General features: G+C 44.9%; 37 non-coding genes across 37 annotated transcripts; 20 read left to right on the top strand and 17 right to left on the bottom strand.

Annotated features, from left to right (window-relative positions):
• The first annotated feature begins 315 nt into the window (after positions 1 to 315).
• On the top strand, positions 316 to 387 carry trnag-ucc (transfer RNA glycine (anticodon UCC)). Its single transcript has one exon. It is a non-coding gene; the product is annotated as a tRNA-Gly (tRNA).
• Positions 388 to 490: 103 nt separating this feature from the next.
• Positions 491 to 562, bottom strand: trnad-guc (transfer RNA aspartic acid (anticodon GUC)). The gene has a single exon. It is a non-coding gene; the product is annotated as a tRNA-Asp (tRNA).
• Positions 563 to 1615: 1053 nt separating this feature from the next.
• Positions 1616 to 1730, top strand: LOC113087262 (U5 spliceosomal RNA). The gene has a single exon (XR_003285341.1). It is a non-coding gene; the product is annotated as a U5 spliceosomal RNA (small nuclear RNA).
• Positions 1731 to 2015: 285 nt separating this feature from the next.
• trnag-ucc (transfer RNA glycine (anticodon UCC)) lies at positions 2016 to 2087 on the top strand. Its single transcript has one exon. It is a non-coding gene; the product is annotated as a tRNA-Gly (tRNA).
• A 273-nt stretch (positions 2088 to 2360) lies between these two features.
• On the top strand, positions 2361 to 2432 carry trnag-ucc (transfer RNA glycine (anticodon UCC)). The gene has a single exon. It is a non-coding gene; the product is annotated as a tRNA-Gly (tRNA).
• Positions 2433 to 2535: 103 nt separating this feature from the next.
• On the bottom strand, positions 2536 to 2607 carry trnad-guc (transfer RNA aspartic acid (anticodon GUC)). The gene has a single exon. It is a non-coding gene; the product is annotated as a tRNA-Asp (tRNA).
• Positions 2608 to 3658: 1051 nt separating this feature from the next.
• LOC113087264 (U5 spliceosomal RNA) lies at positions 3659 to 3773 on the top strand. Its single transcript, XR_003285343.1, has one exon. It is a non-coding gene; the product is annotated as a U5 spliceosomal RNA (small nuclear RNA).
• Positions 3774 to 4058: 285 nt separating this feature from the next.
• On the top strand, positions 4059 to 4130 carry trnag-ucc (transfer RNA glycine (anticodon UCC)). The gene has a single exon. It is a non-coding gene; the product is annotated as a tRNA-Gly (tRNA).
• A 273-nt stretch (positions 4131 to 4403) lies between these two features.
• Positions 4404 to 4475, top strand: trnag-ucc (transfer RNA glycine (anticodon UCC)). The gene has a single exon. It is a non-coding gene; the product is annotated as a tRNA-Gly (tRNA).
• Positions 4476 to 4578: 103 nt separating this feature from the next.
• Positions 4579 to 4650, bottom strand: trnad-guc (transfer RNA aspartic acid (anticodon GUC)). Its single transcript has one exon. It is a non-coding gene; the product is annotated as a tRNA-Asp (tRNA).
• Positions 4651 to 5700: 1050 nt separating this feature from the next.
• On the top strand, positions 5701 to 5815 carry LOC113087265 (U5 spliceosomal RNA). Its single transcript, XR_003285344.1, has one exon. It is a non-coding gene; the product is annotated as a U5 spliceosomal RNA (small nuclear RNA).
• A 285-nt stretch (positions 5816 to 6100) lies between these two features.
• On the top strand, positions 6101 to 6172 carry trnag-ucc (transfer RNA glycine (anticodon UCC)). Its single transcript has one exon. It is a non-coding gene; the product is annotated as a tRNA-Gly (tRNA).
• Positions 6173 to 6445: 273 nt separating this feature from the next.
• Positions 6446 to 6517, top strand: trnag-ucc (transfer RNA glycine (anticodon UCC)). Its single transcript has one exon. It is a non-coding gene; the product is annotated as a tRNA-Gly (tRNA).
• Positions 6518 to 6620: 103 nt separating this feature from the next.
• trnad-guc (transfer RNA aspartic acid (anticodon GUC)) lies at positions 6621 to 6692 on the bottom strand. The gene has a single exon. It is a non-coding gene; the product is annotated as a tRNA-Asp (tRNA).
• A 1052-nt stretch (positions 6693 to 7744) lies between these two features.
• Positions 7745 to 7859, top strand: LOC113087266 (U5 spliceosomal RNA). The gene has a single exon (XR_003285345.1). It is a non-coding gene; the product is annotated as a U5 spliceosomal RNA (small nuclear RNA).
• Positions 7860 to 8144: 285 nt separating this feature from the next.
• Positions 8145 to 8216, top strand: trnag-ucc (transfer RNA glycine (anticodon UCC)). Its single transcript has one exon. It is a non-coding gene; the product is annotated as a tRNA-Gly (tRNA).
• Positions 8217 to 8488: 272 nt separating this feature from the next.
• Positions 8489 to 8560, top strand: trnag-ucc (transfer RNA glycine (anticodon UCC)). Its single transcript has one exon. It is a non-coding gene; the product is annotated as a tRNA-Gly (tRNA).
• A 103-nt stretch (positions 8561 to 8663) lies between these two features.
• trnad-guc (transfer RNA aspartic acid (anticodon GUC)) lies at positions 8664 to 8735 on the bottom strand. Its single transcript has one exon. It is a non-coding gene; the product is annotated as a tRNA-Asp (tRNA).
• A 1052-nt stretch (positions 8736 to 9787) lies between these two features.
• Positions 9788 to 9902, top strand: LOC113087267 (U5 spliceosomal RNA). The gene has a single exon (XR_003285346.1). It is a non-coding gene; the product is annotated as a U5 spliceosomal RNA (small nuclear RNA).
• Positions 9903 to 10187: 285 nt separating this feature from the next.
• trnag-ucc (transfer RNA glycine (anticodon UCC)) lies at positions 10188 to 10259 on the top strand. Its single transcript has one exon. It is a non-coding gene; the product is annotated as a tRNA-Gly (tRNA).
• Positions 10260 to 10531: 272 nt separating this feature from the next.
• Positions 10532 to 10603, top strand: trnag-ucc (transfer RNA glycine (anticodon UCC)). The gene has a single exon. It is a non-coding gene; the product is annotated as a tRNA-Gly (tRNA).
• A 103-nt stretch (positions 10604 to 10706) lies between these two features.
• On the bottom strand, positions 10707 to 10778 carry trnad-guc (transfer RNA aspartic acid (anticodon GUC)). The gene has a single exon. It is a non-coding gene; the product is annotated as a tRNA-Asp (tRNA).
• Positions 10779 to 11826: 1048 nt separating this feature from the next.
• On the top strand, positions 11827 to 11941 carry LOC113087263 (U5 spliceosomal RNA). Its single transcript, XR_003285342.1, has one exon. It is a non-coding gene; the product is annotated as a U5 spliceosomal RNA (small nuclear RNA).
• A 5740-nt stretch (positions 11942 to 17681) lies between these two features.
• On the top strand, positions 17682 to 17754 carry trnaa-agc (transfer RNA alanine (anticodon AGC)). Its single transcript has one exon. It is a non-coding gene; the product is annotated as a tRNA-Ala (tRNA).
• A 775-nt stretch (positions 17755 to 18529) lies between these two features.
• trnaq-uug (transfer RNA glutamine (anticodon UUG)) lies at positions 18530 to 18601 on the bottom strand. Its single transcript has one exon. It is a non-coding gene; the product is annotated as a tRNA-Gln (tRNA).
• A 135-nt stretch (positions 18602 to 18736) lies between these two features.
• trnaf-gaa (transfer RNA phenylalanine (anticodon GAA)) lies at positions 18737 to 18809 on the bottom strand. Its single transcript has one exon. It is a non-coding gene; the product is annotated as a tRNA-Phe (tRNA).
• Positions 18810 to 18915: 106 nt separating this feature from the next.
• trnai-aau (transfer RNA isoleucine (anticodon AAU)) lies at positions 18916 to 18989 on the bottom strand. The gene has a single exon. It is a non-coding gene; the product is annotated as a tRNA-Ile (tRNA).
• Positions 18990 to 19086: 97 nt separating this feature from the next.
• On the bottom strand, positions 19087 to 19158 carry trnap-ugg (transfer RNA proline (anticodon UGG)). Its single transcript has one exon. It is a non-coding gene; the product is annotated as a tRNA-Pro (tRNA).
• Positions 19159 to 20095: 937 nt separating this feature from the next.
• Positions 20096 to 20168, top strand: trnaa-agc (transfer RNA alanine (anticodon AGC)). The gene has a single exon. It is a non-coding gene; the product is annotated as a tRNA-Ala (tRNA).
• Positions 20169 to 20943: 775 nt separating this feature from the next.
• On the bottom strand, positions 20944 to 21015 carry trnaq-uug (transfer RNA glutamine (anticodon UUG)). Its single transcript has one exon. It is a non-coding gene; the product is annotated as a tRNA-Gln (tRNA).
• Positions 21016 to 21150: 135 nt separating this feature from the next.
• On the bottom strand, positions 21151 to 21223 carry trnaf-gaa (transfer RNA phenylalanine (anticodon GAA)). The gene has a single exon. It is a non-coding gene; the product is annotated as a tRNA-Phe (tRNA).
• Positions 21224 to 21448: 225 nt separating this feature from the next.
• Positions 21449 to 21520, bottom strand: trnap-ugg (transfer RNA proline (anticodon UGG)). The gene has a single exon. It is a non-coding gene; the product is annotated as a tRNA-Pro (tRNA).
• A 927-nt stretch (positions 21521 to 22447) lies between these two features.
• On the top strand, positions 22448 to 22520 carry trnaa-agc (transfer RNA alanine (anticodon AGC)). The gene has a single exon. It is a non-coding gene; the product is annotated as a tRNA-Ala (tRNA).
• Positions 22521 to 23295: 775 nt separating this feature from the next.
• trnaq-uug (transfer RNA glutamine (anticodon UUG)) lies at positions 23296 to 23367 on the bottom strand. Its single transcript has one exon. It is a non-coding gene; the product is annotated as a tRNA-Gln (tRNA).
• A 135-nt stretch (positions 23368 to 23502) lies between these two features.
• Positions 23503 to 23575, bottom strand: trnaf-gaa (transfer RNA phenylalanine (anticodon GAA)). The gene has a single exon. It is a non-coding gene; the product is annotated as a tRNA-Phe (tRNA).
• A 105-nt stretch (positions 23576 to 23680) lies between these two features.
• trnai-aau (transfer RNA isoleucine (anticodon AAU)) lies at positions 23681 to 23754 on the bottom strand. Its single transcript has one exon. It is a non-coding gene; the product is annotated as a tRNA-Ile (tRNA).
• Positions 23755 to 23852: 98 nt separating this feature from the next.
• Positions 23853 to 23925, bottom strand: trnap-ugg (transfer RNA proline (anticodon UGG)). Its single transcript has one exon. It is a non-coding gene; the product is annotated as a tRNA-Pro (tRNA).

Raw genomic sequence — 23925 nt, forward strand, 5'->3', positions numbered from 1 at the left:
GCATAGCTGCCTCCAAGCAGTTGACCCGGTTCGATTCCCGGCCAACCTGTCTTTGGCTCGGGCTGACGTCGAGCAGAACTCCTCTGTGACCTGTGCCTCCACCCAAAACTTTTGGATGGAATAATATCGGATGGACCCATCATTAGCTGAAGTCGCATAACACTTGCAACACTACCCGTAGCAGGGGTCATTGTTTGGACTCTTTTTTTTTTTTTTTTTTTTTAAATTGCGCTTTAAACAAAAAGTATTGTGTCAATGCAACTGAACAACATTAATTAGAACACAGTGCGTCAATAAAGCTGCTGACTTCCACCTGCGTTGGTGGTATAGTGGTGAGCATAGCTGCCTTCCAAGCAGTTGACCCGGGTTCGATTCCCGGCCAACGCATGTCCTTTGGCTCGGGCTGACGTCGAAGCAGAACTCCTTCTGTGACCTGCGACTCCAACCAAAAATTTTGGATGGATCGTTCGGAAGACGAAAAGAACCAGCTCTCCCCGTCGGGGAATCGAACCCCGGTCTTCCGCGTGACAGGCGGAGATACTGTCCACTATACTAACGAGGAGCCGTGCATGCTGCCGTTTCTCCCCCAACCGACGGCACTGCACTGACATAACTAAACAATGCATGGCTTCTTCTGACGCAGACCCAGCCCTAGCACCGTAAAATTTCTGATGGACCCATCATTAGCTGAAGTCGCATAACACTTGGAACACTACCCGTAGCAGGGGTCATTGTTTGGACTCTTTTTTTTTTTTTTTTTTTTTTTTAAATTGCGCTTTAAACAAAAAGTATTGCGTCAATGCAACTGAACAACATTAATTAGGAACACAGTGCGTCAAAAAGCAAAATGACAGTTAAAGGCATTTCGTTATTGAACTCTTTGATGACATCATTCAGCTAAGTTCAGTTTTAAATAGTATCTGTGCAATAATTTGCAATCAAGTCAACGATATCTCTGTACATGAAGTGTCCCAAGCTCCGCCTGCCAGAGGCGACAGAGGCAAGAAACCAAAACTCGATCGGTGAAAAGATGGAGAAAAAACCCGGTGAGAAACCAGGCTCAGTCGGGGAGACAGTTCTCCCCTTGTCAGACGAAACCAGTAGATCAGCTCCAGGCTGCAGGAATGTCAGACTGTGCAGAAGAATCATCTGTTTCCTGTGGTCTTGTCCAGGTGGTCTTTACAGGGGATTTGTATCTGCGGCTCATCTAGTTGTCACGGTCTCCGCTGTGTTTCTGGGCCATAGAGGTCCTTTCTAGGTGTTGATCCACCATCTTCTCTGGATACGGACTGGATCCGGGTGACTGAAGCGGTTACAGACTGGATCTGGTGGCTACGGTGACCTCGGAATAAGGGATTTCTTTAAAAGACTTTTTTTTTCATATAAGATTTTATCCAACTTTTCAGATAGAGGCATGAGAAAGAGATTGCCTTGATTGGGCTTTTGGTTATTGGTGGGCCGAGGGGACTTTTTTGAGTTTTACTCCTCCGTTTTGGAGTGGGGGGGGGGGGGTGCTGACGAAACACATGTGGGCAGGCGTTGTCACCCTTGATGACCCTTGGCGAGCGTAGTAGTTTAACAGAGGCAGCGCACAGGCCCGAGCGTTTGGAGACACAGCTCGAGTTTCTCTTCATTGTCGCATAAATCTTTCGCCTTTTACTAAAGATTTCCGTGGAGGGGAACTTTTGCGAGTGACCTGTATTTTTGGGTGCTCTGCTCACTGCAGAGCTACATCGAAATGTCAAGAGCAGAATCAGTTTGACCGTCCGCCAGCATGCTGCGAGAGGGCTTGCCACTGGTCATCGTCTGAATGGGCACTCTCTGCGTTTGACCACTTCGTGTTTATTTAGCCGGATGGGAAGGCAGCGTTTTCTTGTACGTGACGGGATGCAAATTCTTGAAGGCTCTCTTTAGTGACGGGTCTGAACAAAGATCTCATCTGCTCCTCTAGCCCTATCGGCGACTCGTGCACTTCGAGTCTTCTTACTGACGGCGCAAGTTGCTGAATGCCTGCTGCGTTGGTGGTATAGTGGTGAGCATAGCTGCCTTCCAAGCAGTTGACCCGGGTTCGATTCCCGGCCAACGCATGTCCTTTGGCTCGGGCTGACGTCGAAGCAGAACTCCCTCTGTGACCTGTGCCTCCACCCAAAACTTTTGGATGGAATAATATCGGATGGACCCATCATTAGCTGAAGTCGCATAACACTTGCAACACTACCCGTAGCAGGGGTCATTGTTTGGACTCTTTTTTTTTTTTTTTTTTTTTTAAATTGCGCTTTAAACAAAAAGTATTGTGTCAATGCAACTGAACAACATTAATTAGGAACACAGTGCGTCAATAAAGCTGCTGACTTCCACCTGCGTTGGTGGTATAGTGGTGAGCATAGCTGCCTTCCAAGCAGTTGACCCGGGTTCGATTCCCGGCCAACGCATGTCCTTTGGCTCGGGCTGACGTCGAAGCAGAACTCCTTCTGTGACCTGCGACTCCAACCAAAAATTTTGGATGGATCGTTCGGAAGACGAAAAGAACCAGCTCTCCCCGTCGGGGAATCGAACCCCGGTCTTCCGCGTGACAGGCGGAGATACTGTCCACTATACTAACGAGGAGCCGTGCATGCTGCCGTTTCTCCCCCAACCGACGGCACTGCACTGACATAACTAAACAATGCATGGCTTCTTCTGACGCAGACCCAGCCCTAGCACCGTAAAATTTCTGATGGACCCATCATTAGCTGAAGTCGCATAACACTTGGAACACTACCCGTAGCAGGGGTCATTGTTTGGACTCTTTTTTTTTTTTTTTTTTTTTTAAATTGCGCTTTAAACAAAAAGTATTGCGTCAATGCAACTGAACAACATTAATTAGGAACACAGTGCGTCAAAAAGCAAAATGACAGTTAAAGGCATTTCGTTATTGAACTCTTTGATGACATCATTCAGCTAAGTTCAGTTTTAAATAGTATCTGTGCAATAATTTGCAATCAAGTCAACGATATCTCTGTACATGAAGTGTCCCAAGCTCCGCCTGCCAGAGGCGACAGAGGCAAGAAACCAAAACTCGATCGGTGAAAAGATGGAGAAAAAACCCGGTGAGAAACCAGGCTCAGTCGGGGAGACAGTTCTCCCCTTGTCAGACGAAACCAGTAGATCAGCTCCAGGCTGCAGGAATGTCAGACTGTGCAGAAGAATCATCTGTTTCCTGTGGTCTTGTCCAGGTGGTCTTTACAGGGGATTTGTATCTGCGGCTCATCTAGTTGTCACGGTCTCCGCTGTGTTTCTGGGCCATAGAGGTCCTTTCTAGGTGTTGATCCACCATCTTCTCTGGATACGGACTGGATCCGGGTGACTGAAGCGGTTACAGACTGGATCTGGTGGCTACGGTGACCTCGGAATAAGGGATTTCTTTAAAAGACTTTTTTTTTCATATAAGATTTTATCCAACTTTTCAGATAGAGGCATGAGAAAGAGATTGCCTTGATTGGGCTTTTGGTTATTGGTGGGCCGAGGGGACTTTTTTGAGTTTTACTCCTCCGTTTTGGAGTGGGGGGGGGGGGGTGCTGACGAAACACATGTGGGCAGGCGTTGTCACCCTTGATGACCCTTGGCGAGCGTAGTAGTTTAACAGAGGCAGCGCACAGGCCCGAGCGTTTGGAGACACAGCTCGAGTTTCTCTTCATTGTCGCATAAATCTTTCGCCTTTTACTAAAGATTTCCGTGGAGGGGAACTTTTGCGAGTGACCTGTATTTTTGGGTGCTCTGCTCACTGCAGAGCTACATCGAAATGTCAAGAGCAGAATCAGTTTGACCGTCCGCCAGCATGCTGCGAGAGGGCTTGCCACTGGTCATCGTCTGAATGGGCACTCTCTGCGTTTGACCACTTCGTGTTTATTTAGCCGGATGGGAAGGCAGCGTTTTCTTGTACGTGACGGGATGCAAATTCTTGAAGGCTCTCTTTAGTGACGGGTCTGAACAAAGATCTCATCTGCTCCTCTAGCCCTATCGGCGACTCGTGCACTTCGAGTCTTCTTACTGACGGCGCAAGTTGCTGAATGCCTGCTGCGTTGGTGGTATAGTGGTGAGCATAGCTGCCTTCCAAGCAGTTGACCCGGGTTCGATTCCCGGCCAACGCATGTCCTTTGGCTCGGGCTGACGTCGAAGCAGAACTCCCTCTGTGACCTGTGCCTCCACCCAAAACTTTTGGATGGAATAATATCGGATGGACCCATCATTAGCTGAAGTCGCATAACACTTGCAACACTACCCGTAGCAGGGGTCATTGTTTGGACTCTTTTTTTTTTTTTTTTTTTTTTAAATTGCGCTTTAAACAAAAAGTATTGTGTCAATGCAACTGAACAACATTAATTAGGAACACAGTGCGTCAATAAAGCTGCTGACTTCCACCTGCGTTGGTGGTATAGTGGTGAGCATAGCTGCCTTCCAAGCAGTTGACCCGGGTTCGATTCCCGGCCAACGCATGTCCTTTGGCTCGGGCTGACGTCGAAGCAGAACTCCTTCTGTGACCTGCGACTCCAACCAAAAATTTTGGATGGATCGTTCGGAAGACGAAAAGAACCAGCTCTCCCCGTCGGGGAATCGAACCCCGGTCTTCCGCGTGACAGGCGGAGATACTGTCCACTATACTAACGAGGAGCCGTGCATGCTGCCGTTTCTCCCCCAACCGACGGCACTGCACTGACATAACTAAACAATGCATGGCTTCTTCTGACGCAGACCCAGCCCTAGCACCGTAAAATTTCTGATGGACCCATCATTAGCTGAAGTCGCATAACACTTGGAACACTACCCGTAGCAGGGGTCATTGTTTGGACTCTTTTTTTTTTTTTTTTTTTTTTAAATTGCGCTTTAAACAAAAAGTATTGCGTCAATGCAACTGAACAACATTAATTAGGAACACAGTGCGTCAAAAAGCAAAATGACAGTTAAAGGCATTTCGTTATTGAACTCTTTGATGACATCATTCAGCTAAGTTCAGTTTTAAATAGTATCTGTGCAATAATTTGCAATCAAGTCAACGATATCTCTGTACATGAAGTGTCCCAAGCTCCGCCTGCCAGAGGCGACAGAGGCAAGAAACCAAAACTCGATCGGTGAAAAGATGGAGAAAAAACCCGGTGAGAAACCAGGCTCAGTCGGGGAGACAGTTCTCCCCTTGTCAGACGAAACCAGTAGATCAGCTCCAGGCTGCAGGAATGTCAGACTGTGCAGAAGAATCATCTGTTTCCTGTGGTCTTGTCCAGGTGGTCTTTACAGGGGATTTGTATCTGCGGCTCATCTAGTTGTCACGGTCTCCGCTGTGTTTCTGGGCCATAGAGGTCCTTTCTAGGTGTTGATCCACCATCTTCTCTGGATACGGACTGGATCCGGGTGACTGAAGCGGTTACAGACTGGATCTGGTGGCTACGGTGACCTCGGAATAAGGGATTTCTTTAAAAGACTTTTTTTTTCATATAAGATTTTATCCAACTTTTCAGATAGAGGCATGAGAAAGAGATTGCCTTGATTGGGCTTTTGGTTATTGGTGGGCCGAGGGGACTTTTTTGAGTTTTACTCCTCCGTTTTGGAGTGGGGGGGGGGGGTGCTGACGAAACACATGTGGGCAGGCGTTGTCACCCTTGATGACCCTTGGCGAGCGTAGTAGTTTAACAGAGGCAGCGCACAGGCCCGAGCGTTTGGAGACACAGCTCGAGTTTCTCTTCATTGTCGCATAAATCTTTCGCCTTTTACTAAAGATTTCCGTGGAGGGGAACTTTTGCGAGTGACCTGTATTTTTGGGTGCTCTGCTCACTGCAGAGCTACATCGAAATGTCAAGAGCAGAATCAGTTTGACCGTCCGCCAGCATGCTGCGAGAGGGCTTGCCACTGGTCATCGTCTGAATGGGCACTCTCTGCGTTTGACCACTTCGTGTTTATTTAGCCGGATGGGAAGGCAGCGTTTTCTTGTACGTGACGGGATGCAAATTCTTGAAGGCTCTCTTTAGTGACGGGTCTGAACAAAGATCTCATCTGCTCCTCTAGCCCTATCGGCGACTCGTGCACTTCGAGTCTTCTTACTGACGGCGCAAGTTGCTGAATGCCTGCTGCGTTGGTGGTATAGTGGTGAGCATAGCTGCCTTCCAAGCAGTTGACCCGGGTTCGATTCCCGGCCAACGCATGTCCTTTGGCTCGGGCTGACGTCGAAGCAGAACTCCCTCTGTGACCTGTGCCTCCACCCAAAACTTTTGGATGGAATAATATCGGATGGACCCATCATTAGCTGAAGTCGCATAACACTTGCAACACTACCCGTAGCAGGGGTCATTGTTTGGACTCTTTTTTTTTTTTTTTTTTTTTTAAATTGCGCTTTAAACAAAAAGTATTGTGTCAATGCAACTGAACAACATTAATTAGGAACACAGTGCGTCAATAAAGCTGCTGACTTCCACCTGCGTTGGTGGTATAGTGGTGAGCATAGCTGCCTTCCAAGCAGTTGACCCGGGTTCGATTCCCGGCCAACGCATGTCCTTTGGCTCGGGCTGACGTCGAAGCAGAACTCCTTCTGTGACCTGCGACTCCAACCAAAAATTTTGGATGGATCGTTCGGAAGACGAAAAGAACCAGCTCTCCCCGTCGGGGAATCGAACCCCGGTCTTCCGCGTGACAGGCGGAGATACTGTCCACTATACTAACGAGGAGCCGTGCATGCTGCCGTTTCTCCCCCAACCGACGGCACTGCACTGACATAACTAAACAATGCATGGCTTCTTCTGACGCAGACCCAGCCCTAGCACCGTAAAATTTCTGATGGACCCATCATTAGCTGAAGTCGCATAACACTTGGAACACTACCCGTAGCAGGGGTCATTGTTTGGACTCTTTTTTTTTTTTTTTTTTTTTTAAATTGCGCTTTAAACAAAAAGTATTGCGTCAATGCAACTGAACAACATTAATTAGGAACACAGTGCGTCAAAAAGCAAAATGACAGTTAAAGGCATTTCGTTATTGAACTCTTTGATGACATCATTCAGCTAAGTTCAGTTTTAAATAGTATCTGTGCAATAATTTGCAATCAAGTCAACGATATCTCTGTACATGAAGTGTCCCAAGCTCCGCCTGCCAGAGGCGACAGAGGCAAGAAACCAAAACTCGATCGGTGAAAAGATGGAGAAAAAACCCGGTGAGAAACCAGGCTCAGTCGGGGAGACAGTTCTCCCCTTGTCAGACGAAACCAGTAGATCAGCTCCAGGCTGCAGGAATGTCAGACTGTGCAGAAGAATCATCTGTTTCCTGTGGTCTTGTCCAGGTGGTCTTTACAGGGGATTTGTATCTGCGGCTCATCTAGTTGTCACGGTCTCCGCTGTGTTTCTGGGCCATAGAGGTCCTTTCTAGGTGTTGATCCACCATCTTCTCTGGATACGGACTGGATCCGGGTGACTGAAGCGGTTACAGACTGGATCTGGTGGCTACGGTGACCTCGGAATAAGGGATTTCTTTAAAAGACTTTTTTTTTCATATAAGATTTTATCCAACTTTTCAGATAGAGGCATGAGAAAGAGATTGCCTTGATTGGGCTTTTGGTTATTGGTGGGCCGAGGGGACTTTTTTGAGTTTTACTCCTCCGTTTTGGAGTGGGGGGGGGGGGGGTGCTGACGAAACACATGTGGGCAGGCGTTGTCACCCTTGATGACCCTTGGCGAGCGTAGTAGTTTAACAGAGGCAGCGCACAGGCCCGAGCGTTTGGAGACACAGCTCGAGTTTCTCTTCATTGTCGCATAAATCTTTCGCCTTTTACTAAAGATTTCCGTGGAGGGGAACTTTTGCGAGTGACCTGTATTTTTGGGTGCTCTGCTCACTGCAGAGCTACATCGAAATGTCAAGAGCAGAATCAGTTTGACCGTCCGCCAGCATGCTGCGAGAGGGCTTGCCACTGGTCATCGTCTGAATGGGCACTCTCTGCGTTTGACCACTTCGTGTTTATTTAGCCGGATGGGAAGGCAGCGTTTTCTTGTACGTGACGGGATGCAAATTCTTGAAGGCTCTCTTTAGTGACGGGTCTGAACAAAGATCTCATCTGCTCCTCTAGCCCTATCGGCGACTCGTGCACTTCGAGTCTTCTTACTGACGGCGCAAGTTGCTGAATGCCTGCTGCGTTGGTGGTATAGTGGTGAGCATAGCTGCCTTCCAAGCAGTTGACCCGGGTTCGATTCCCGGCCAACGCATGTCCTTTGGCTCGGGCTGACGTCGAAGCAGAACTCCCTCTGTGACCTGTGCCTCCACCCAAAACTTTTGGATGGAATAATATCGGATGGACCCATCATTAGCTGAAGTCGCATAACACTTGCAACACTACCCGTAGCAGGGGTCATTGTTTGGACTCTTTTTTTTTTTTTTTTTTTTTAAATTGCGCTTTAAACAAAAAGTATTGTGTCAATGCAACTGAACAACATTAATTAGGAACACAGTGCGTCAATAAAGCTGCTGACTTCCACCTGCGTTGGTGGTATAGTGGTGAGCATAGCTGCCTTCCAAGCAGTTGACCCGGGTTCGATTCCCGGCCAACGCATGTCCTTTGGCTCGGGCTGACGTCGAAGCAGAACTCCTTCTGTGACCTGCGACTCCAACCAAAAATTTTGGATGGATCGTTCGGAAGACGAAAAGAACCAGCTCTCCCCGTCGGGGAATCGAACCCCGGTCTTCCGCGTGACAGGCGGAGATACTGTCCACTATACTAACGAGGAGCCGTGCATGCTGCCGTTTCTCCCCCAACCGACGGCACTGCACTGACATAACTAAACAATGCATGGCTTCTTCTGACGCAGACCCAGCCCTAGCACCGTAAAATTTCTGATGGACCCATCATTAGCTGAAGTCGCATAACACTTGGAACACTACCCGTAGCAGGGGTCATTGTTTGGACTCTTTTTTTTTTTTTTTTTTTTTTTAAATTGCGCTTTAAACAAAAAGTATTGCGTCAATGCAACTGAACAACATTAATTAGGAACACAGTGCGTCAAAAAGCAAAATGACAGTTAAAGGCATTTCGTTATTGAACTCTTTGATGACATCATTCAGCTAAGTTCAGTTTTAAATAGTATCTGTGCAATAATTTGCAATCAAGTCAACGATATCTCTGTACATGAAGTGTCCCAAGCTCCGCCTGCCAGAGGCGACAGAGGCAAGAAACCAAAACTCGATCGGTGAAAAGATGGAGAAAAAACCCGGTGAGAAACCAGGCTCAGTCGGGGAGACAGTTCTCCCCTTGTCAGACGAAACCAGTAGATCAGCTCCAGGCTGCAGGAATGTCAGACTGTGCAGAAGAATCATCTGTTTCCTGTGGTCTTGTCCAGGTGGTCTTTACAGGGGATTTGTATCTGCGGCTCATCTAGTTGTCACGGTCTCCGCTGTGTTTCTGGGCCATAGAGGTCCTTTCTAGGTGTTGATCCACCATCTTCTCTGGATACGGACTGGATCCGGGTGACTGAAGCGGTTACAGACTGGATCTGGTGGCTACGGTGACCTCGGAATAAGGGATTTCTTTAAAAGACTTTTTTTTTCATATAAGATTTTATCCAACTTTTCAGATAGAGGCATGAGAAAGAGATTGCCTTGATTGGGCTTTTGGTTATTGGTGGGCCGAGGGGACTTTTTTGAGTTTTACTCCTCCGTTTTGGAGTGGGGGGGGGGGGGTGCTGACGAAACACATGTGGGCAGGCGTTGTCACCCTTGATGACCCTTGGCGAGCGTAGTAGTTTAACAGAGGCAGCGCACAGGCCCGAGCGTTTGGAGACACAGCTCGAGTTTCTCTTCATTGTCGCATAAATCTTTCGCCTTTTACTAAAGATTTCCGTGGAGGGGAACTTTTGCGAGTGACCTGTATTTTTGGGTGCTCTGCTCACTGCAGAGCTACATCGAAATGTCAAGAGCAGAATCAGTTTGACCGTCCGCCAGCATGCTGCGAGAGGGCTTGCCACTGGTCATCGTCTGAATGGGCACTCTCTGCGTTTGACCACTTCGTGTTTATTTAGCCGGATGGGAAGGCAGCGTTTTCTTGTACGTGACGGGATGCAAATTCTTGAAGGCTCTCTTTAGTGACGGGTCTGAACAAAGATCTCATCTGCTCCTCTAGCCCTATCGGCGACTCGTGCACTTCGAGTCTTCTTACTGACGGCGCAAGTTGCTGAATGCCTGCTGCGTTGGTGGTATAGTGGTGAGCATAGCTGCCTTCCAAGCAGTTGACCCGGGTTCGATTCCCGGCCAACGCATGTCCTTTGGCTCGGGCTGACGTCGAAGCAGAACTCCCTCTGTGACCTGTGCCTCCACCCAAAACTTTTGGATGGAATAATATCGGATGGACCCATCATTAGCTGAAGTCGCATAACACTTGCAACACTACCCGTAGCAGGGGTCATTGTTTGGACTCTTTTTTTTTTTTTTTTTTTTTAAATTGCGCTTTAAACAAAAAGTATTGTGTCAATGCAACTGAACAACATTAATTAGGAACACAGTGCGTCAATAAAGCTGCTGACTTCCACCTGCGTTGGTGGTATAGTGGTGAGCATAGCTGCCTTCCAAGCAGTTGACCCGGGTTCGATTCCCGGCCAACGCATGTCCTTTGGCTCGGGCTGACGTCGAAGCAGAACTCCTTCTGTGACCTGCGACTCCAACCAAAAATTTTGGATGGATCGTTCGGAAGACGAAAAGAACCAGCTCTCCCCGTCGGGGAATCGAACCCCGGTCTTCCGCGTGACAGGCGGAGATACTGTCCACTATACTAACGAGGAGCCGTGCATGCTGCCGTTTCTCCCCCAACCGACGGCACTGCACTGACATAACTAAACAATGCATGGCTTCTTCTGACGCAGACCCAGCCCTAGCACCGTAAAATTTCTGATGGACCCATCATTAGCTGAAGTCGCATAACACTTGGAACACTACCCGTAGCAGGGGTCATTGTTTGGACTCTTTTTTTTTTTTTTTTTTTTTTAAATTGCGCTTTAAACAAAAAGTATTGCGTCAATGCAACTGAACAACATTAATTAGGAACACAGTGCGTCAAAAAGCAAAATGACAGTTAAAGGCATTTCGTTATTGAACTCTTTGATGACATCATTCAGCTAAGTTCAGTTTTAAATAGTATCTGTGCAATAATTTGCAATCAAGTCAACGATATCTCTGTACATGAAGTGTCCCAAGCTCCGCCTGCCAGAGGCGACAGAGGCAAGAAACCAAAACTCGATCGGTGAAAAGATGGAGAAAAAACCCGGTGAGAAACCAGGCTCAGTCGGGGAGACAGTTCTCCCCTTGTCAGACGAAACCAGTAGATCAGCTCCAGGCTGCAGGAATGTCAGACTGTGCAGAAGAATCATCTGTTTCCTGTGGTCTTGTCCAGGTGGTCTTTACAGGGGATTTGTATCTGCGGCTCATCTAGTTGTCACGGTCTCCGCTGTGTTTCTGGGCCATAGAGGTCCTTTCTAGGTGTTGATCCACCATCTTCTCTGGATACGGACTGGATCCGGGTGACTGAAGCGGATACAGACTGGATCTGGTGGCTACGGTGACCTCGGAATAAGGGATTTCTTTAAAAGACTTTTTTTTCATATAAGATTTTATCCAACTTTTCAGATAGAGGCATGAGAAAGAGATTGCCTTGATTGGGCTTTTGGTTATTGGTGGGCCGAGGGGACTTTTTTGAGTTTTACTCCTCCGTTTTGGAGTGGGGGGGGGGGTGCTGACGAAACACATGTGGGCAGGCGTTGTCACCCTTGATGACCCTTGGCGAGCGTAGTAGTTTAACAGAGGCAGGGCACAGGCCCGAGCGTTTGGAGACACAGCTCGAGTTTCTCTTCATTGTCGCATAAATCTTTCGCCTTTTACTAAAGATTTCCGTGGAGGGGAACTTTTGCGAGTGACCTGTATTTTTGGGTGATCTGCTCACTGCAGAGCTACATCGAAATGTCAAGAGCAGAATCAGTTTGACCGTCCGCCAGCATGCTGCGAGAGGGCTTGCCACTGGTCATCGTCTGAATGGGCACTCTCTGCGTTTGACCACTTCGTGTTTATTTAGCCAGATGGGAAGGCAGCGTTTTCTTGTACGTGACGGGATGCAAATTCTTGAAGGCTCTCTTTAGTGACGGGTCCAAACAAAGATCTCATCTGCTCCTCTAGCCCTATCGGCGACTCGTGCACTTCGAGCCTTCTTAGTGACGGCGCAAGTTGCTGAATGCCTACTGCGTTGGTGGTATAGTGGTGAGCATAGCTGCCTTCCAAGCAGTTGACCTGTGTTCGATTCCCGGCCAACGCATGTCCTTTGGCTCGGGCTGACGTCGAAGCAGAACTCCCTCTGTGACCTGTGCCTCCACCCAAAACTTTTGGATGGAATAATATCGGATGGACCCATCATTAGCTGAAGTCGCATAACACTTGCAACACTACCCGTAGCAGGGGTCATTGTTTGGACTCTTTTTTTTTTTTTTTTTAAATTGCGCTTTAAACAAAAAGTATTGTGTCAATGCAACTGAACAACATTAATTAGGAACACAGTGCATCAATAAAGCTGCTGACTTCCGCCTGAGTTGGTGGTATAGTGGTGAGCATAGCTGCCTTCCAAGCAGTTGACCCGGGTCCGATTCCCGGCCAACGCATGTCCTTTGGCTCGGGCTGACGTCGAAGCAGAACTCTTTCTGTGACCTGCGACTCCAACCAAACATTTTGGATGGATCGTTCGGAAGACGAAAAGAACCAGCTCTCCCCGTCAGGGAATCGAACCCCGGTGCGCGGGAGCCGAAAATAGTTAAGCTTAACTTCTCTTAACTTTTCCCATTCATTCTCTATGGTAGTGCTTAACACTACGAATGCGATATATTTGTGGCCACACGTAGATTTCCCTGCGCTGTTTCGCCTCTTCCGTGGCGCGGAATTCAAACAGCGGATACTCATCTGTCAATCATTCGCTCTGAAGGAGAAGAGACGCGTTTTACGATCGGAGATTTCTTCACGAAATTGTTTTGTTTGAACAACATATGCTGCCTAACTCCCAACAAGCAGGTAAAGTGAATTCTGTGTTTCTTTTTAAAAAACTAAACAAAAAAAAAAACGTATAATTAATTACTTATTATATTATTATATAATCATATTTATGTGATTAATTATAGCAACTGTTTTGAATGTTATGTGATTTTCAAGACTTTAGTGCAAAAAAAAAAAAAAAAAAAAATATATATATATATATATATATATATATATATATATATATATATGTATATATATATGTATGTATATGTGTATATGTATATGTATATGTGTATATGTATATGTATATGTATATATGTCAACATTTACTGTGTGGTACAACTTAAAATAACTATTTCCTATGTTAAATTAACTTTATTTCTGTGATGCATCATTTATACTCTTCAGTGTGTCATATGATCCAGAAATCATTGATTATTTGCTCACAAATCATTTCTTATTGTAATCAATGTTGATATTATCATTGTCTCTACAATGATAAAAGCACATTATTTTCAGAGACTGGAGTAATAATTCTGAAAATTCAGCTTTTCATAACAGGAATACATTACAATTATTAGAAAATATATTCAAATGTAAAAAAAACATTTAAAATTGTACAAATAAAAATGCAATTCTACTGTTGCATATATATCCATATAAATATAATATTACAATGGTATATATATATATATATATATATATATTATGAATTATAAAATACATTTGATATATTTAATTGGAATCTATATTTCAGGAATGTTTAGATGATGCGTGCTCTGTCAAGACCCATCCTCCACAGAGTAGGTCACCCTAAAGACGGTCTCACTCTCAGTCCACCAAAACATCACACCAGACACTTTGACAGCGGAGGATCAAAGGTCAGAAGGGTTTCTTCCAGATGCAGGTAAATAAATAATTCATACAGGCCCTTATGTGTGTAAACTGTCTCTCTCAATGTGCACACAACACCAAGACATTATATTTTAATAAAGTAATCCTGTTAATCTTCTGTAGAACACCACACCATCGGCCATAAAAGGGTCCCTCGTTCAGCTCACACTGGACCCCCTCAGAACAGCTGGTCTTCGTGTTGGACCATAGATGGACAGATCTGTTGAGAATTGCCCGTGAACATCTCTTGGCAACGCAACATAGGAGCAAGGATCTTCTTAAACAGGTCGAAGGCTTTTTTTTTCTTCTTCTGTGTTTTCCACAACTTTAAATTGTATTATTATTAATATTATTGTAGCTGTTGTTGTTTAATCTACAATTTTAAATTATTTAATTGATTTCCATTTGTTAAATAAAACATCAGAAGTATTGGCCTTGTTTACACTGTACTTTAGTGTGTTAATTAATTGTATTGACTCTGTATTGTTATTTTATCTTGCTCAGTTTTGTAAACATGTTAGTTTACAATGTTAGTTACGGCTATTATTAAACTCTGTAAATAAATATTTTATTTAAAATACTCTACCAGTCAAATGTTTTTCAGCAGTAAGATTTGTAATGTTTTTTGAGGAGTCTCTTCTGCTCACCAAGCCAGCCTTTATTTTATCCAAAGTACAGCAAAAACAGTAGCATTTTAAATATTCTTACTATTTTAAATCAGCTGCTTTCTATTTCAATTCAATTCAAGTTTATTTGTATAGCAATTTTTACAATACAAATCGTTACAAAGCAACTTTACAGAAAATTATGTTTCTACAATATTTAGTAGTAGCTTATAAGTGGTGACTGTCAGTTTGTGCACGTTTGACAGGATTTTTAGAAAAATGAATACAAGTAGTTGCACGTAGTCAGCCAGACTATGAACATTATTAATATTATGAATAATTAATAATTATTATATGATGCAGTCACATGTGTAGCAATATTTGTTAGTCTGTTTGTTGATTCAGGGTTAGCATCATCTGAGGTCCTCTGAGGGTCAGCATCATCTCTTCTCAGGTGTTCTGGATCCAGACTGGATCTTGTGTAAATCCCGTGGCAAAACATAGAAACAAATAGAGACATCATTAGCATAGCTGCTGATCCATCAAAGTAAAATGAATTAGTTTAACCAAAGATAAAGAATAATAATGCACTCACAATTTAAGAGATATATTATTTGAAAGCTTGGCGAAAGAGATGTGTTTTTAATCTAGATTTAAACAGAGACAGTGTGTCTGAACCCCGAACATTATCAGGAAGTCTATATATTTGAATATATACTGTATTTTATATCTCTGATGTGCAGCTGAATGGTCAGCATCATTCCTCCAGTCTTCAGTGTCACATGATCTTCAGAAATCAGAATAATATGATGGTTTACTGCTCAAATCTACTCAAATCTTACTATATATATGTGTATATATGTATTTTTTTTTAAATTTTCATCATCAACATTTTTCATCTTTATCATCCCTTTTAATCAATTTAAATCATCCTTGCTAAAAAAAAAAGGCATTAATTTCTGTCATTTCTTTCCACCCAAAAGAATGGTATAATCTGTATTGTTAAGAAAGCTTTTTGTTTCAAATAAATGCAGATCTTTCTATTTAAAGAATCCCTGGGGGATTGTTTTTCTTGAGCAGTAAATCATATTATTCTGATTTCTGAAGATTATGTGACACTGAAGACTGGAGTAATGATGTTGGAAATACAGATGCACATCACAGAAATAAAATACATTTTACTATATATTCAAATAGAAAGCAGTTATTTTAACTAGTAAAAATATTTCAACAATATAATTGCTTTTACTGTATTTTGGATCAAATAAAGGCAGGCTTGGTGAGAATTAAAAGTGTTACTGTTCAAAAACATTTAACTGGTAGTGTTATATTTTTTTCTGTGTTCTCCACAACTTTAGATTTTATTATTGTTGTTGTTGTTGAATCTATACATTTAAATAGTTTCATGTATTTCAATTTGTTAATTAAAATACTATAAGCATTTGGCCTTGTTTGAACTGTATTGAAATGTTTTTTTTTTTTTTTGATTGATTAAAACATGTATACATGTTGTTGATTTTCTTTTTTTTATTGATATTACATTTTATTGACTTGCTCAGATATGTAAACACTGAATGTTATAACTGTTACTATTAAACATACATAATTATTTAATGTAAAACATATTTTTATTGTTTTTCTGTTCTCCACATCTTTATTTGTATTATATTTGTAGGTGTTGTTTAATAATCTATGATTATTTTATGTATATTTATTATTATATATATTGGTTAATTTTTATTTTCATTTTTAAGTATATTACTCTATTATAAATAAAATGAAAAACTTACTTTTTTGTGAGTTTTTGTTTTATTTTATATATATGGGTTTTCTGTGCACAGTTATACAAATATAAATAGATGTCTCTTTAAAAATAAAGGCCTGAACCATTATCAAAATGTTATTTTTAATTATTCAAAATTTTCTATATTAAAAATAACTATTCCATATTATAATGTACATGTTTATTAAGATTGTTGCACATTTTGTACATCGTACAAAAAACAGTTATTACAAGATTTATTTTATCTATTCACAAAGTTTGTTTATTATATGTTAATCATAATTAAAGTGTATCTAGATGAAAAAACGAATATGAACTCATTTTATAGTATTTGTGGTCGAGACGGGATTCGAACCTCTAATTCTGTGTATTTTACTCGTCCCGCCTCCCTGCAATTTCCTTCGTTTCTATTGGCTAGTCAGCGCTCTACACCTATCCGCGACTGGCCCCCGCGAGACCAACGAGCGTTCCTGTGCTGGGCCGAGAAAAAAGAGCTACTCCAGCATCAATAAAAGAAGGAACATGAACTAACGTGGAAGCAATCAAAGACCTCGAGACAGTGTTAAAGGCTAACGAACGCAAGTTGGCCTCTTAACTGACCTAAAAATGTGGCTGTGTCTAACATGTAGAGGGATGTTAGGGAGGACAGCTGAAACTGTCAGATGTCACTTAGACCAGCGGTTCTCAATTCCAGTCCTCGAGCCCCCTGCTCTTCACATTTTGTATGTTTCTCGTATAGCTTCAGACATTTGTTCCATTCAAACGTAAGTGCCCTGAGAAGTGGACATCACATGACATCCCTCCGTGATTCAAGTTCAAAGCGTATGTGTACGTTCAGTTCAAAGTGACTAACACAGAGGTGTACAGAGGTATATGATGTCACACTTGTCCATGTGTGAAGACGTTGCGCAGCGCAAATCCGTGAACCAATGTTCCAAAGTGAAGTAAACTTCGACGGATTTCCCCTGCTCAGGGAGTGGGGAGCAATGAACACTGTGTAGGGACCATGTCAATCGCAAGGAGCTCACTTCTAATGAGCTGATTATCCGAATCAGGTGTGCTAACAAAGAGAGACATGCAAAATATGCAGACCTTTGGGGAGCGAGGACTGGAATGGAGAACCGCTTTCTTATTCTTTAAGTCAGTGTGAGAAAAAAGAGGTGAGAAGTTGTCTGCGTGACCCGAGTGATGCAAGGTAGTCTGCATAATACAAGAATCCGCACATGCATACTGGCGTAACAAGACCGAGAAGGTCCTTTAACACAAAAGCTAAATCTCTTTGTTAATTCGACAACACAATCGCGGCCAGTGCAAAGGTGCAAGCCTAGAGGAGGGACGGCCTCTTTGCATCAAGCAGGTCATTCGCAGCTATGCTCGTCATTCTTGAAAGGCCAGGGGAATTAGCTCAAATGGTAGAGCGCTCGCTTAGCATGCGAGAGGTAGCGGGATCGATGCCCGCATTCTCCAAGTTGTCTCATTCCCTTTTACTCACACATCCCTAAATCAGTGGTTTTCAATCCTGTCCTGGAGGCATCCCTGCCCTGCACATTTTGCATTTCCCCTCATCTAACACACCAGTTTCAAATCATCAGCTCATTAATAGAGACTGCAAGACCTGATTTGGGTGTGTCTAGCACTGACGCAATGCTGCGACACTCCCACGTTAGCTTTTTTTGGGTCTCACAGCTGCCAAAAAGTATTTCAGACATGGTCCTGTGCAAATTGGTTGCAAAACATTGCCATTTTACACACAGTTCCCTAAAGCAGTGGTTTTCAAACCTGTCCTGGAGGCACCCCTGCCCTACACATTTTGAATGTTTCCCTCATCTATCACACCTGTTTCAAATCATCAACTCATTGATAGAGACCGCAAGACCTTATTTGGGTGTGTCTAATAAGGCAGACAATCAAACTGTGCAGGGCAGGGGTGCCTCCAGGACAGGTTTGAGAACCACTGCCCTAAAGAGACCGACTGGGCATTGATGCAATGCTGCCACAGTCTCTACGTTAGTTAATTTTTTTGGACTCAAAGCTGCCAAAAAGTATTTCAGACATGGTCCTGCGCAAATTGGTTGCAAAAAGTGGTCCCACCGCGATTTGAACTCGGATCACTGGATTCAGAGTGCTAACCATTACACCATGAAACCTTACCTGGAGCAGCCGTTGCTCACAGGGCCACAAAGACTGTCACCAGTGCCAAACTAGTGCTGTTTTTTTCTTTTCCTGCGGCAAGAAACCACACAGGTTCCACCGAGATTCGAACTCAGATCGCTGGATTCAAAGCCCAGAGTGCTGACCATTACACCATGGAACCGAAACTGCTTGTTTGGTGGCCAACTGGGAAACAGATAGCTCCGTGGCAGTGGGGAAGCAGTTATACAGAGAAGTTTGAACCCAGTGATTTTTGGTCACTGGCCCGCCTCAAAAAGAGGAAATGAGTGGGAGATTTTGCCGAAACCCGGGATCGAACCAGGGACCTTTAGATCTTCAGTCTAACGCTCTCCCAACTGAGCTATTTCGGCCACAACAAGCTCCTGCTTAGCAAGCAGGGATTTCAGTGAGATCACCCTACTCTTTGTCACAGGAGAAGAGCAGAGCAGAGATGAGCCCCCAGACAATAAAAACAGCTGGCCAGTACGGGGATCGAACCCGCGACCTTGGCGTTATTAGCACCACGCTCTAACCAGCTGAGCTAACCGGCCTCCCTTCGCCATCTGTCTCTACCCGATTGAATAAAACACTGCCTCAATGTTAGTGAACGCAACGAGACAACAAAGCTTCACGTTTTATCCCGACCAAGGGCTCGTCCGGGATTTGAACCCGGGACCTCTCGCACCCAAAGCGAGAATCATACCCCTAGACCAACGAGCCTTCCTGTGCTGGGCCGAGAAAAAAGAGCTACTGCAGCATCAATAAAAGAAGGAACATGAACTAACGTGGAAGCAATCAAAGACCTCGAGACAGTGTTAAAGGCTAACGAACGCAAGTTGGCCTCTTAACTGACCTAAAAATGTGGCTGTGTCTAACATGTAGAGGGATGTTAGGGAGGACAGCTGAAACTGTCAGATGTCACTTAGACCAGCGGTTCTCAATTCCAGTCCTCGAGCCCCCTGCTCTTCACATTTTGTATGTTTCTCGTATAGCTTCAGACATTTGTTCCATTCAAACGTAAGTGCCCTGAGAAGTGGACATCACATGACATCCCTCCGTGATTCAAGTTCAAAGCGTATGTGTACGTTCAGTTCAAAGTGACTAACACAGAGGTGTACAGAGGTATACAGAGGTATATGATGTCACACTTGTCCATGTGTGAAGACGTTGCGCAGCGCAAATCCGTGAACCAATGTTCCAAAGTGAAGTAAACTTCGACGGATTTCCCCTGCTCAGGGAGTGGGGAGCAATGAACACTGTGTAGGGACCATGTCAATCGCAAGGAGCTCACTTCTAATGAGCTGATTATCCGAATCAGGTGTGCTAACAAAGAGAGACATGCAAAATATGCAGACCTTTGGGGAGCGAGGACTGGAATGGAGAACCGCTTCCTTATTCTTTAAGTCAGTGTGAGAAAAAAGAGGTGAGAAGTTGTCTGCGTGACCCGAGTGATGCAAGGTAGTCTGCATAATACAAGAATCCGCACATGCATACTGGCGTAACAAGACCGAGAAGGTCCTTTAACACAAAAGCTAAATCTCTTTGTTAATTCGACAACACAATCGCGGCCAGTGCAAAGGTGCAAGCCTAGAGGAGGGACGGCCTCTTTGCATCAAGCCGGTCATTCGCAGCTATGCTCGTCATTCTTGAAAGGCCAGGGGAATTAGCTCAAATGGTAGAGCGCTCGCTTAGCATGCGAGAGGTAGCGGGATCGATGCCCGCATTCTCCAAGTTGTCTCATTCCCTTTTACTCACACATCCCTAAATCAGTGGTTTTCAATCCTGTCCTGGAGGCATCCCTGCCCTGCACATTTTGCATTTCCCCTCATCTAACACACCAGTTTCAAATCATCAGCTCATTAATAGAGACTGCAAGACCTGATTTGGGTGTGTCTAGCACTGACGCAATGCTGCGACACTCCCACGTTAGCTTTTTTTGGGTCTCACAGCTGCCAAAAAGTATTTCAGACATGGTCCTGTGCAAATTGGTTGCAAAACATTGCCATTTTACACACAGTTCCCTAAAGCAGTGGTTTTCAAACCTGTCCTGGAGGCACCCCTGCCCTACACATTTTGAATGTTTCCCTCATCTATCACACCTGTTTCAAATCATCAACTCATTGATAGAGACCGCAAGACCTTATTTGGGTGTGTCTAATAAGGCAGACAATCAAACTGTGCAGGGCAGGGGTGCCTCCAGGACAGGTTTGAGAACCACTGCCCTAAAGAGACCGACTGGGCATTGATGCAATGCTGCCACAGTCTCTACGTTAGTTAATTTTTTTGGACTCAAAGCTGCCAAAAAGTATTTCAGACATGGTCCTGCGCAAATTGGTTGCAAAAAGTGGTCCCACCGCGATTTGAACTCGGATCACTGGATTCAGAGTGCTAACCATTACACCATGAAACCTTACCTGGAGCAGCCGTTGCTCACAGGGCCACAAAGACTGTCACCAGTGCCAAACTAGTGCTGTTTTTTTCTTTTCCTGCGGCAAGAAACCACACAGGTTCCACCGAGATTCGAACTCAGATCGCTGGATTCAAAGCCCAGAGTGCTGACCATTACACCATGGAACCGAAACTGCTTGTTTGGTGGCCAACTGGGAAACAGATAGCTCCGTGGCAGTGGGGAAGCAGTTATACAGAGAAGTTTGAACCCAGTGATTTTTGGTCACTGGCCCGCCTCAAAAAGAGGAAATGAGTGGGAGATTTTGCCGAAACCCGGGATCGAACCAGGGACCTTTAGATCTTCAGTCTAACGCTCTACCAACTGAACTATTTCGGCCACAACAAGCTCCTGCTTAGCAAGCAGGGATTTCAGTGAGATCACCCTACTCTTTGTCACAGGAGAAGAGCAGAGCAGAGATGAGCCCCCAGACAATAAAAACAGCTGGCCAGTACGGGGATCGAACCCGCGACCTTGGCGTTATTAGCACCACGCTCTAACCCACCTGCCTCAATGTTAGTGAACGCAACGAGACAACAAAGCTTCACGTTTTATCCCGACCAAGGGCTCGTCCGGGATTTGAACCCGGGACCTCTCGCACCCAAAGCGAGAATCATACCCCTAGACCAACGAGCCTTCCTGTGCTGGGCCGAGAAAAAAGAGCTACTGCAGCATCAATAAAAGAAGGAACATGAACTAACGTGGAAGCAATCAAAGACCTCGAGACAGTGTTAAAGGCTAACGAACGCAAGTTGGCCTCTTAACTGACCTAAAAATGTGGCTGTGTCTAACATGTAGAGGGATGTTAGGGAGGACAGCTGAAACTGTCAGATGTCACTTAGACCAGCGGTTCTCAATTCCAGTCCTCGAGCCCCCTGCTCTTCACATTTTGTATGTTTCTCGTATAGCTTCAGACATTTGTTCCATTCAAACGTAAGTGCCCTGAGAAGTGGACATCACATGACATCCCTCCGTGATTCAAGTTCAAAGCGTATGTGTACGTTCAGTTCAAAGTGACTAACACAGAGGTGTACAGAGGTATATGATGTCACACTTGTCCATGTGTGAAGACGTTGCGCAGCGCAAATCCGTGAACCAATGTTCCAAAGTGAAGTAAACTTCGACGGATTTCCCCTGCTCAGGGAGTGGGGAGCAATGAACACTGTGTAGGGACCATGTCAATCGCAAGGAGCTCACTTCTAATGAGCTGATTATCCGAATCAGGTGTGCTAACAAAGAGAGACATGCAAAATATGCAGACCTTTGGGGAGCGAGGACTGGAATGGAGAACCGCTTCCTTATTCTTTAAGTCAGTGTGAGAAAAAAGAGGTGAGAAGTTGTCTGCGTGACCCGAGTGATGCAAGGTAGTCTGCATAATACAAGAATCCGCACATGCATACTGGCGTAACAAGACCGAGAAGGTCCTTTAACACAAAAGCTAAATCTCTTTGTTAATTCGACAACACAATCGCGGCCAGTGCAAAGGTGCAAGCCTAGAGGAGGGACGGCCTCTTTGCATCAAGCCGGTCATTCGCAGCTATGCTCGTCATTCTTGAAAGGCCAGGGGAATTAGCTCAAATGGTAGAGCGCTCGCTTAGCATGCGAGAGGTAGCGGGATCGATGCCCGCATTCTCCAAGTTGTCTCATTCCCTTTTACTCACACATCCCTAAATCAGTGGTTTTCAATCCTGTCCTGGAGGCATCCCTGCCCTGTACATTTTGCATTTCCCCTCATCTAACACACCAGTTTCAAATCATCAGCTCATTAATAGAGACTGCAAGACCTGATTTGGGTGTGTCTAGCACTGACGCAATGCTGCGACACTCCCACGTTAGCTTTTTTTGGGTCTCACAGCTGCCAAAAAGTATTTCAGACATGGTCCTGTGCAAATTGGTTGCAAAACATTGCCATTTTACACACAGTTCCCTAAAGCAGTGGTTTTCAAACCTGTCCTGGAGGCACCCCTGCCCTACACATTTTGAATGTTTCCCTCATCTATCACACCTGTTTCAAATCATCAACTCATTGATAGAGACCGCAAGACCTTATTTGGGTGTGTCTAATAAGGCAGACAATCAAACTGTGCAGGGCAGGGGTGCCTCCAGGACAGGTTTGAGAACCACTGCCCTAAAGAGACCGACTGGGCATTGATGCAATGCTGCCACAGTCTCTACGTTAGTTAATTTTTTTGGACTCAAAGCTGCCAAAAAGTATTTCAGACATGGTCCTGCGCAAATTGGTTGCAAAAAGTGGTCCCACCGCGATTTGAACTCGGATCACTGGATTCAGAGTGCTAACCATTACACCATGAAACCTTACCTGGAGCAGCCGTTGCTCACAGGGCCACAAAGACTGTCACCAGTGCCAAACTAGTGCTGTTTTTTTCTTTTCCTGCGGCAAGAAACCACACAGGTTCCACCGAGATTCGAACTCAGATCGCTGGATTCAAAGCCCAGAGTGCTGACCATTACACCATGGAACCGAAACTGCTTGTTTGGTGGCCAACTGGGAAAACAGATAGCTCCGTGGCAGTGGGGAAGCAGTTATACAGAGAAGTTGGAACCCAGTGATTTTTGGTCACTGGCCCGCCTCAAAAGAGGAAATGAGTGGGAGATTTTGCCGAAACCCGGGATCGAACCAGGGACCTTTAGATCTTCAGTCTAACGCTCTCCCAACTGAGCTATTTCGGCCACAACAAGCTCCTGCTTAGCAAGCAGGGATTTCAGTGAGATCACCCTACTCTTTGTCACAGGAGAAGAGCAGAGCAGAGATGAGCCCCCAGACAATAAAACAGCTGGCCAGTACGGGGATCGAACCCGCGACCTTGGCGTTATTAGCACCACGCTCTAACCAGCTGAGCTAACCGGCCTCCCTTCGCCATTCTGTCTCTACCCGATTGAATAAAACCTGCCTCAATGTTAGTGAACGCAACGAGACAACAAAGCTTCACGTTTTATCCCGACCAAGGGGCTCGTCCGGGATTTGAACCCGGGACCTCTTCGCACCCAAAGCGAGAATCATACCCCTAGACCAACGAGCC

The sequence above is a fragment of the Carassius auratus genome, unplaced genomic scaffold (genome assembly GCF_003368295.1).
Source record: "Carassius auratus strain Wakin unplaced genomic scaffold, ASM336829v1 scaf_tig00044623, whole genome shotgun sequence".
Lineage (NCBI taxonomy): Eukaryota > Metazoa > Chordata > Actinopteri > Cypriniformes > Cyprinidae > Carassius > Carassius auratus.